Source organism: Carica papaya, chromosome 2 (genome assembly GCF_054855325.1).
Source record: "Carica papaya isolate Zhongbai chromosome 2, ASM5485532v1, whole genome shotgun sequence".
NCBI lineage: Eukaryota > Viridiplantae > Streptophyta > Magnoliopsida > Brassicales > Caricaceae > Carica > Carica papaya.
In genome coordinates this window covers 29,101,323-29,113,882 of record NC_142310.1, presented here as the reverse complement: position 1 = coordinate 29,113,882, position 12,560 = coordinate 29,101,323, and positions in this window count along the sequence as shown.

The following is a 12,560-nucleotide window of genomic DNA, read 5'->3' as shown; positions in this document are numbered from 1 at the left end:
GAAACCAAAAGAAAATGAAATAAATAAATAAATAAAAAATGGGTCTGGTTTTGGGCCAAAAGAAAGAGGAAGCGAAAGAAAGAACAGCTCTAAAATTGTTAGTTAAAAATCTAATGACATGGAAGAATACAAATATTACAAATTGGTCATAATCCAATTGAAGCAAAATATCTACAGAAAATGTCTAAACGGTCTATAGGATTATATAATTTGTAGGTAAAAAATTATTCAATAAAAAATATTTCTTATAATTTTTTTATCTATTTATGATAGTAAAAATTCAATAAAATCTACTTTTTCGTGTATTCTCCTAATCGGAGATGCACCCTTTTTTTCAAACTAAATTCAACATATTTTTATTTTATTTTATTTTATTTTAGGGTAAATTTTTTAAGATTATAAATTTATTTATTATGTCCAAATACATAAATATATTGTATGGTGGTTAGAATTTTTTATTTCCAAAATGTGGATAGGTCTAGGGAATATTTGCATGTAAAAAACTTAGGGTTATTATTTTTCAATGTGATTGTGAATAGTGAAGATGATCGAAGCAACAAGAAATCTCAAGTGCCATATACAACAAAATGATTACATCTATTGTCAAAATATCTCTAATCCATTTATTCCTCAATCCGCAACACATAGATACTTGGGTAATTAAGTTTTCAAAATTTTAGATCTATTTTATTTCGAATATTTATTATTATTATTAATCTTTGTTATTTCTTTGATTTTGATTATAATTTTCTATTTTGGTTTAATTAAAATTGAAATAAAACAACCTAAAGAAAAATTATATAGCTAGTAATATAACAATCGTAAGTAACTTTTGATTTAAGAACATGTTGATTTTACCCTTTACGTAACTTCTTCAAGTTAAGCACCAAAAAGTACGTGTTTTTTTTTTACTGCACGTTTAAAAGTAAAATTCTTTCAGAGTAAATAAAATCTGAATAGTAAGTATAAAACTTTCGACCTCTAAGCAACATCCGACAAAATACAATACAATCAAGACAAATAGGAGAAAAAAAAACTATCTAAATTAATTCCAAGCAATTCAATTAATTCCAAAACGGTGTCATTTTGTTACTACAGTTGTTTGGGCTAGGCTGCTGAGTGGGGTTTTTACGTTAATGGCATTTGGGGTTTTAATATTTGATTTAATTTTTGGGTTAAAACATATGGTTTGGACCTCATTTTATTTAGATTTTATATTGAACAAAGGACTTATGATAATTTAAAAATTAGATTAGGCTTGGGGTTAAACTTAATTTTTACAAAAGATGAGAGTTTAATTTGGATATGGGTTAAATTGAAATAATTAAGGGGCTTGGATAAATGAAGAATTAGAGTACAAAATAATAATAATAATAATAATTCAAAATGATGAAAAAATAGTGGGAAAAGTTGAGGTATTACAAATAGTAATCAAGAGATACATCTAGATTCAAGAATCAGCGCATACTTCATGTAAAAGAATCAACGTATACTTCAAGAATCAGCGTATATGTGTTAAGTTTGCATAAGGGTTTTATGAAGAAGTTTAATTTTCATTAAACATGATTGCCTAATATATAGGCGAATGAGTTTGCATGGTAAGATCAAAATATTCCTATTTAGTCTCTTGAAATCAAGGCTAAGATATATACAATATATATGCAAGATATATACACGAGATATGAGAAGATCGCCCGAGGCACGTCATTACTCCCCCTCAAGTTAGCCCATGAAGGTTACGCATGCCTAACTTACGAGATAGGTACTAGAACTGAGTTCGTTCGAGCGCCTTTGTGAATATATTAGCGACCTAATCATAGGAACAAACATGTGCTGTAGTGAGACGACCAACCAGGAGCTGTTCGCAAACAAAGTGACAATCGATTTCAATATGTTTTGTGAGTTCGTGGAAGACGGGATTGGAAGCTATGTGTAATGCAACTTGGTTGTCACAGAACAAACGCATAGGATGAGTCATAAAAACTCCCAACAAAGCCAAAAATGATTTTAACTAGGACAATTCGCACGCTGCTACTGCCATAGCTCAGTATTCGGCCTCGGCGGAGGAATGAGCAATAGTAGGTTGTTTCTTTATTTTTTAGGAGATTAGAGAATCTCCCAACTTGATAAAGTAGCATGTAGTTTATCGACGAGTGAGCGTGCACTCGACCCAATCAGAGTTACAGAAAGCTAATAGCTGAAGGGAGCTGTCTACCGATAAGAAGATGCCATTACTAGGACTGCCTTTGAGATAACGTAGTACATGAAGGACACCATCCAAATGCTTCTGACGGGGTTCATGATGAAATTGAGATAAAATGTGAACGACATAATAGATGTCGAGCTGAGTGATAGTGAGATAAATAAGACGATTAACTAAACGGCGAAACCAAGAAGGATCAGCTAAATGAGGACTGTCGGGGGTTGCTAAAGTGTGATTTTGCTCGACGGGAAAGTCTGCCGGTTTTAAGGCTGTTAAACCAACTTCAGACAAAATATCGAGGGCATATTTGCATTGTGACAGAAATATACCAGATGAGCCATGTGCAACTTCAATGTGGAGAAAATATTTTAATTTGCCAAGATCCTTAATGTGGAAACACTCATTTAGGTAGTGTTTGAAAAAGGCACAAGCTTCGGAATTATTTCCAGCGAGGATCAAATCATCAACATAAACAAGGACAGAGAGGAAGATACCCTGGCGATGATAAGTGAACAAGGTATAATCGGCATGTAACTAAAAAAAGTCGTAGGTGTATAAGGCAGAGGCTAATTTTGCAAACCAATTTCTGGGAGACTGTCGGAGGCCATATAATGATTTTCGTAGGCGACAGACCTTACTTAGACCAGAGGCAAGGTAACCTGGGGGTATACGTATGTAGATTTCTTCCTGAAGATCACCATATAAGAAGGCGTTGTGTACGTCGAGTTGGTGTAACTCCCACCCTTTAACCACAACAACAATAAGTAAGGCGCGGACACTGACCAACTTGGCGACTGGGGCAAAGGTCTCAATGTAATCGAGGCCCTCTACTTGAGTATCATCGCGGACCATGACACAGACCTTGTATCTTTTGATGAAGTCGTCCAAGTTGTACTTAATTCGAAAGACCTATTTTGAGCTAACGGTTTCTTTATAGGAAGAAGATCTTTGATGGTCTAAGTGCCAGTGCGCTTCAAAGCAACAATTTCCTCTTGTATGGCAGCACACCACTTAAGGTCACGAGAAACCTCCGAATAATGTTAGGGCTCAACACCAATGGCAACAGTAACTAAACAATGAGTGTGTGCACTAAAGAACTGATCGCAAGAGACATATTTGGCTAGTGGGTACCAAGTGTCTATTGAAAGGATCGAAGTGGGGGCCAAAAGACAAGCCAAATGACAAACAAAATCCTGAAGGGCGACCAGGGGGCGCTTAGTTCTCTTATCGTGGCCCAAATCTGTGCTAGAAGCAACCACTGAAGGTGGGTCAAGGGGATGCAACTCAAACGAAGATGAAGGTGGGACAGTGCTGACAAGAACTCCCCCTGTCTAAGAAGCTATATTAGGATAATGCCAATCCCATTAAGCTACAGAAGCAAAGGAAAAGGGGATGAGGATTGCAAACCCGACTCCTTTTTGGTGTGAATATGAGCAAAGGGGAATATAGTTTCTTCGAATAGGACATTGCGAGATATAAAAACTATGGAGGTTTCCAAGTCCAATACCTTCCAACCCTTCTTACCGAATAGATATTTAAGGAAGACACTATGACGGCCGCGAGGAACAAACTTGTTGATCTCCCAAGGATTTGCAACAACATAACATAGATATCCAAAAACCCGAAAATGGTTGTATGCAAAGGAAGCAAAAAATAGAATTTCATGTGGAGTTTTGCCGTGGAGAACAGAACTAGGAGTGCGATTAATAAGATGAGCGGCTGTGAGGACACATTCTCCCCATAATTTAAGATGAAGATTAGCTTGAAAGCGCAGAGCCTGTGCTACCTCAAGGATGTATTAGTATTTTTGTTCCACCCGACCATTTTTGTTGGGGAGTGTTTACCAGCGATGTTTGATGGAGAATACTAGCTGAAGCATAAAAGGATTGCATCGTCTGAGACTCAAATTCGGTCCCATTATCACTTTGAATTATCTTGACAGATTTGCTGAACTGTCGTTGGGTCATCTAGCAGAAATTGCGAAGTAAACTACTTGTCTGGCTTTTATTAGTTAATAGGTAAACCCATACTGCTCAACTACAATCATCAACAATGGTCAGAAAATAACAAGCTCTGAAAAGAGTACACACACGATACAGTCACCAAATGTCATAATAAATTAATTCAAAGCATTCTTTTGTATGAATACAACTAATCACAAATAGAAAACGTGTTTGTTTGACACGACAACATACATCACATAAATTATTATCTTCTAAAAGAGTAAATTGAACACCAAAGAAATGAAGTAGCTTTTGGTGGGAGGGATGACCCAGCCGTTGATGCTAGAGATCATAAGAATTCAGTGTAGTCACAGCAGTAATGGTAACAATCGATAGAGGATTGAACAGGAAAACACCCTTATGTGGTTTACCCAGACTAATCAGGTTCTTCATAGAACGGTCACACACAAATAAGGAGTAAATGTTATAATACAGTTCGAATCATTTATCAGTTGCCCAACAGAGAGTAAATTGATCGAAAGGTGTGGCATAAATAAAACAATGCGAAGGAGAAACCTTGGTGAAGCAACACCATTTCCTCCTTTATCGTTGATGTCTGCATGTCATCAAGAAGTCCCAATGGTGTAACGGCCCCGGAAATTTGAATGAAATATATGTATTAAAAATCTCAAATGCGGAAGCGTAATAAAAATTTTGATTAACATCTCTTACACAATAACCAAAACGTACTCAAAACATGAAGGAACAAACTAACTAAAAGAGATACTCGAAATAAAAACTATAAATATAACTATGAAGTCTTTAGGCGTCCCCTTCGCCGTCTTCATGCGGAACGGGCTCGGGAACAACATCTTCCTGATCTCAAATGGTTAAATAAGGAATGAGCTTCACTAGCCCAGTAAAGACATCACACTATCTCACCGCCACAGAAGTAAAGGTGGGTAGAAAACAAAAATGACCAATGAAGCATAATTTATAACGAACTCGTTTATTAACATAAAAACCTTTACCGTCCACTTACCTCGGTGAGATCCATGAAAACAACATATGAAAGCAATAACATTATCATCATCATGAAATCATATAAACTGTATAACATAACACTTACCACGCCTTTGCATTTCAATCATTAAACAACAAACTTTCCTCATTCACCAGCCTACTAGTATCCATGGGGATCCATAGGGGGTCCCCGCTACCCGTGAACTATAAACATTACAACCTGATTCCAGGGCCATCCCCATACCCCGTCCGGTATGGGCGCCAAAACCATGAACCTCAATACCCCGTTCGGTATGAGGGTGAAACGGGCCGTCCCCATACCCCATCCGATATGGATGTCAGAACACATAAGGTCTCCATACCTCGTTCGCTATGAGAGATCACGTTCCCGGTAGGGTTCCCTATGGACCCGGTCCGTCCACCATCTCCCAGGATATCTAGTTAGACTGTCCACATTATCCAACTATTAATTCATGCCCTTTTCTTTGGTCTCAATCATCCAATCATACACAATATGTAAACTAGTAATTGACACCAAATACTAGTAATTGTTTCGGGGTCTGAATTCGACTCTACAGTGCGCCTACAGGCTGTCCCTAATTTTTCTGAATTTTTTTTGGAAAACTGAAACGCACTACCGGTACCTGCACGTATCTCAAAAAATTCCAAATCAGATCTAGGGCCCCTTTCGGCCAATATCAGAATTCTAGCACGGCGGCTCCGCCGTGCTCTGGCGACGGTGCCGCTGCTTGCGACAGCGATCCGCCTCGGGTTGGCCATTTTTTGCCACACTTGCATTAGTCCCTGCGATAAAACAACCCTAAGGCCCTTGGTGGGCCAAAAAATCACAAAAAACTGAGACTTACCGGCGACAGTGCCTTCGGGTGCGGCGGCTCCTCCAGTGTGAGTTGCGTTTTGATGTTTGGCTCTGATCAACCTGTAGAAAAAAGAACGGTGATCACAGTGGTATAAAATTTGCATCGAACGGAGGCTGGGAAGGGCCTCATCGGAGGCAAAAACAGAGGGAGGTCGCGGCAGCGCCGCTAGATTTCAGCTGGATTTTTCGGCCGTTTAGCCGGTGGTTTAGCTCCGGTTTGGCCATAGGCGGACTCAGCATCGAAAAAAAAAGCCATGGGGAGAAATTTTACCTCGATCGGCGGTCGGAAACTTCCCCGGTGCGGTGGTCAGAAACTTCCCCGGTGCGGCGGCGGGTGGTGGCGGCCGGCTCCTCCGGCGTCTGGTTCTTCTTCTCCGACGAGGCACTGGCGGCTAGGGTTTTGTGGTCAGGTGTGGGTGGGGTTATTTATATCCTTTGCCTTTTAATCTCAACCGTCCATCAAGATTAAATCTGAACCGTCCGATCGCGATTTAATTGGGATTAAATCTGGACCGTCCATCGCGATGCAATCTGTGCCGTCTGTGCCTGATTGAATATGGGCCGTCCGTACGCGTGAATCTAGGCCGTCTGTGCGCACATTTGATCTGGGCTGTTCGTGCGCGCGGGAACGGATCTGGGCCATCCGATCTCGCGCACGCGGATCGCCCACGCGGCTCGTCCCCTGGTCAGCGTTTCCTTACCACACGACGTGTCCTAGTTGGCCGGGGCTGCTGACCTGGCCGCTGGTGTGGGTGCTGACATGGTTGCTGACGTGGCACAACTTTTTTAAATTATGTTTTGACCCCCGGTTTCCGATTTTCTTTTCAAAAACACCCCCAAAATCTAAATTTTCACCCCTTTTTTTCAAAATCAATTTCAATTAAATCCAAATAATATTTTTACCCAATTTTATCACTATTTATTATTTTTATTTTCATTTAATTAAATTAAATTAAATCAAATTAAACTAAATAAAAATCTAAAAAATTCAAATACAAAAAAAAAAGAAAATAAAAATAATAAGAATAAAATTAAAATACTTTGGGTGTTACAGTTGGAGATATCTCATGAATTGCAGAAAATAAAGCTAGATTATCGGTCATATGATGAGAGGCTCCACTATCAAGAAGCCAAGATACGGTAAAAAGATCAGCCTTACCAGCTAGTGACTTAGAGGTAGATGGTGGCAGTTTAAGTAGTTCGAGTAGGCGCTGCATTTGGTCAGGTGTCATACCAGGCACACTAGTTGGCGATGGAGACAGTACTGCAAGGATAGTAGTATGAATTGTGGCTGCTAAGGTAGACGGTGACTGTATCTGTTGTTGTTGAACACGGGTTGGTGGATCAAGATTTAAGTGGCGAGGTTTGCCTCGGTTGCATCCGTGGCCCTGTGTGGAAACACCAATTCGGGTGAAATAATAATCAAATATGTGGCCTAGTCGGTGACAATAGGTGCAGAAGGGATGACCACTTGGAGTGCAGTCTGCAGACCTAGACACGGGAGCAGGGCAGGGCGTGCCCAGATTTGATTTGTCAGCTTGGATGGCAAAGCCTAGTGCATATATGTAGCAGCCCGAAAATTTAAAATGGAAATTATATTATAAATATCAAATGCGGAAGCGAAGTCAAAATTTGAATAACATCCCTTACACTAAAACCAAAAAAACGTGCTCACAAAATATAAAAGATTAAACTACCTAAAGGAGAAACTTGAAAGTAAAAAACTGCGAATGTGACTAGGGAGTCTTTAGGCGTCCCCTTCGTCGTCCTCCTGCGGAACCGGCTCGGGAACGATGTCCTCTTGATCTGAAATGATTAAATAATGAATGAGCTACACTAGCCCAGTAAAGACATCACGATATCTCACCGTCACGGAGGTAAAGGTGGGTAGAAAATACAAAAAGACCAATGGAGCATAATTTACAACAAATCCTTTTATTAATAATAAAACCTTTACCATTCACTTACCTCGGTGAAATTCATAAAACAATATACGAAAGCAATAACATCATCATCATCATGAAAACATATATATGAACTGTATAACATAATACCTATCAAACTTTTCGTAATTCAATCGTTACACAACATATTTTCCTGATTCACCAGCCCACTAGTATCCATGGGGATCCATAGGGGTCCCGCTACCCGTTAATCCTTAACACTTGAAATCCATTCCAGGGTCGTCCCCATACCCCGTCCGGTATGGGCGCCAAACCATAGACCTCATTACCTCGTCCGGTATGGGCGCCAAAACATAGACCTCATTACCCCGTCCGGTATGAGGGTGAAACGGGTCATCCCGATACCCTGTCCGGTATGGGCGCCAAAACACATAAGATCTCCATACCCCGTCCGGTATGGGAGACCACAATCCCGGTAGGGTTTCCTACGGACCCGGTCCGTCCACCATCTCCCAGGATATCTAGTCAGGCTGACCACATTATACCATTACCCATTTACATAATTTTTCATTCTCTTTTTCCTCAGTCAACATCATTAATCCACATACAAGCAAGCAAACAGTAATTTATGCTAAACAGACAACATACAGCATCAATATCCCGGTCATTTAATCCATAATCAATAAAACAGTAAAATATGCATACGAGACTATAAAATGAAAACATCGAACCTCATGCTGCATTTAAAACTGTAAAACATGCCAAATAACAGTTAACCGACAAATACACTAGACTTGGGCTCCATTAGTGACCTTAAGCAATTTCACACATTCGTTGATTCATGAAATACCGTTTTATCATTTATTGAACTTTAAAACCGTGATAGGAAATAAGGTGAGGGGTCCTTACACGTTTCGGGGTCCGAACACGGCTTCGCAGTGCGCCTACAGGCTGTCCCTAATTTTCTTTGAATTTTTCTCGGGGAACTGAAACGCACTACTGGTACCTGCACGTGTTCCAAAAAAAATCCCAAATTAGGCCCAGGGCCCCTTTCGGCCAATATCGCAACTCCGACACGGCGGCTCCGCCGTGTTCCGGCGACGGTACCGCCGCTGGCAGTGGCGATTCGCCTCGAGCTGGCTGTTTTCGGCCGTTTCTGGCCGAATTCGGCCACACTCGCATCAGTCCCTGCGAGAAAATAACCCTAGGGCCCTCGGGGGGCCAAAAAATCACGGAAAAACGGAGCTTACCGGCGGCAGCGCTCTCGGGTGCGGCGGCTCTCCGGCGAGATTCGTGTTTTAGTGATTCGGCTCCGGTCAACCTGTAGAGAAAAGAATGGTGATCACGGTGATATAAAAATTGCATCAAACGGAGGTCGGGAAGGGCCTCATCGGAGGCAAAAACCGAGAAGGGGCGCGGCGGCGCCGCTGGGCTTCGGCCGTGTATTCCGGCCGTTTGGCCGGGATTTCAGCTCCGATTTGGCCACAGGAGGAATCAGCGTGGAAAAACGAGTCAGGGGTACGAAATTTACCTCGATCAGCGGTCGGAAATTTCCCCGGTGCGGCGGCGGGTGGCGGCGTCCGGCTTCTGGTTCGTCTTCTCCGGCGAGCGGCAGGCGGCTAGGGTTTGTGGTCTGGTGTGGGGGTTCTATTTATAACCCTTTGCCTTTTGATCTCAGCCGTCCATTTTGTTTTAATCTGGGCCGTCCGTTTTTGATTGAATCTGGGCCGTCCGTGCGATTTCATCTGGATCGTCCGATCGCACGCTTGATCTGGGCAGTCCGATCGCGCCTACGTGGATCGCCAACGTGGCCCATTCCGGAACGACGTGGTCTTACCACGTGGCAGGTCCCGGTTGACCGGGACTGCTGACCGAGCCTGCTGACGTGGCTTCTTTTTTTTTTTTTCTTTTTCGGCCCCTTTCCGGGCGCTACAATATATGTCGTTACAGGCACTAATAACTCTCTAGTGAGATTCTTCTTGTGAAATCATAACATACACTCGATCTAGGGATGGAAGAGGATCCATGTTGATGATCTGTCTCTTAATAATGGCATAGGCACTATCCAATCCCATTAGGAAGTGGTAAATGTTTAGATTTTCAAACCAAGTAACGATCTTTGTTCCTTGCCCGCACGAACATGGAGCTTTGGGGGAAAGGTTGGATAATTCATTCCATTTTGCTAGCATGGTTGTATAGTAAGTCATGACAGAGCAGCCAGATAGTTTGTTCATTGATATGTCGGACCAAAGTTGATAAATACGGGGTCTATTTTCAATAGAATATCGAGTCTTCAGTAAATCCCACATCAATTTAGCATCTATGATGCGAGAGACCATTGCAAGGACGGGGGAATCAAGAGAGTTAGACATCCACGAACAGAGCATTGAGTTGACGAATTACCAAGCTTTATAATTCGGAGATAAAAAATCCAGTTTTGCGATTGATCTGTCAATAAAGTTAAGGTTTATTTTGTGATTCTAATGCCATAAGTGTTACATGTTCCCAAGTGGCATAATTTGCACCTTTTATTTTACTAACGTGAGAGAGATGCCTGGAAGAGCCGAATGTGTAAGTAATATGGTGAAGTCGGATCAGTAACAACATAACTTTTGCTGGAAGTTTCGCTGTCAGATGACATGGGGACTGATGCTGTTTGCTTGGAAGTTTATATAGAAAGTAGAAGACACAATTTAGGAACAAGGAGATATGTGGAGTGTTTTGACGGCAGAAGCATTTACAGATGCTCTGATACCATGTTAAATTTGCAGAAGGGTTTTGTGAAGAAGTTGAATTTTCATTAAACATGATTGCCTAATATATATAGGAGAATGAGTTTGCATGGTAAGATCAAAATATTCCTACTTAGTCTCCTAAAGTCAAGGCTAAGATATATACAATATATATGCAAGATATATACACGAGATATGAAGAGATAAATGAGAGAGTAGATCGCCCGAGGTACATCATTAATATGTTTCATCGTTATTTTTAGTCCATCATGTATAACGGTTATATATAAAAGCATAACCATGGTTGACTTTTAAATAAAAGAAAAACTAATACCCAATTGATGCTCCTTTTTTATAAAGATTTTCTATGTCTTTGACGTTAATTCCATGGATATTTTGTCATTTGATCGGGTTTAAAATATTCTTGTATAATATTTTTTTTTCTTTTATCATTTTTATCTTGTCCCGTATTTTATAATTTTTGTGTCGATATTAGTTGTATTTCTGATTTTTTATTAAATAAAATATTTTTCATCTTAAAAGTTAAAAATAAAAAACAATTACAAAAAAAAAATAATCTTAATTTTTTTAAAAAAAAATTAGGTTAATATAATATTTACACTTAAACACATACAATATTGTTTTATTTATGAAAGCTAAAAATCATATATAAAACACAACTGTTATTTTAATAATAATACATTATTATATGCATTACAAAACAAGTTTATTCATATCAGTCTTAAATATACTAAATACAGTTTTGCAATTTATCTTGTCATGTATTACTCATCATATTGCAAATACACTAAAGGGTGATTTTATATTTGCACAAAAATCATAAAACAAAATTCATATTTTAAAATAAAATTATACATATGATGTAATTTCTAAAATAATTAAAATATATAAATATTTTTTATAATTTTCTAAATTTTTATTTATAAATATGAAAAATTTTGAAAATTAAAAAAAAAGGAACATGTATTAAAAAAGAAGTCCGAATTCCTTTCAACTTTTACCCCTTTAATTCAATATATCTTATTAAGCTTAAGTGTATAAATGCGTCTAATTTATTTCATACACTTGGCTGGTTGAACTAATTTTTTGAGTTAATACTTTAATTACTTTGTTTGATGAAAATACAATCAACTTTCTGAATTGGCAAATAGTGTTGCAAACTAAATATCGACTGCTTAAAAGTCTTGCTACTTTTGTATGTATATAAATGTAGGATGAAAAATAAATATGATTTACGTCACAAATGTAAAGATTAGTCGTTAATTTTTTTAGGTTTTCGTAGGTTACATAGATGTTACACGTGTATAAGATAAATATAGATACAGCACATCCCACACAGCTATATTTACCTACTAGTTTTGTTGAAGGGTAATTCAATAAGTACAACACAGCCCACGTAGTCTAATAATTATTGTTATTTTCTCTGTGTTAATTTTGGTTATTATTGTGTATAAATTAAAGAGTCAATTCGATTCTTGTTATATATTATTAATTATATTATTTTCTATACATAATATATTGTTAACTATATTATTTCACTTTTTTTTTTCTTAATTCTAATGTTATTTAAATTTCGAATAGGATGAATTCTATCGCGTTATAAATCAAATCGTGAGTTAATTATTATTATTATTTTGTATTAGAGAGTTAATTTTGATTATTTTCATGTCTAAATTTAATTTTTTTTAATGTTAGACGGTTAATTTCAATTATTTTATGTAAATTTTAAGTTGGATGAATCTCATTATGTCATTATTTAGATTCAAATTCAAATGTGTTTAATATTTGAATTTAACTAAATATGTGTATATTAAATATATTCAAAGTTCAATTTCTTTCTTAAGTACATCATTAAAT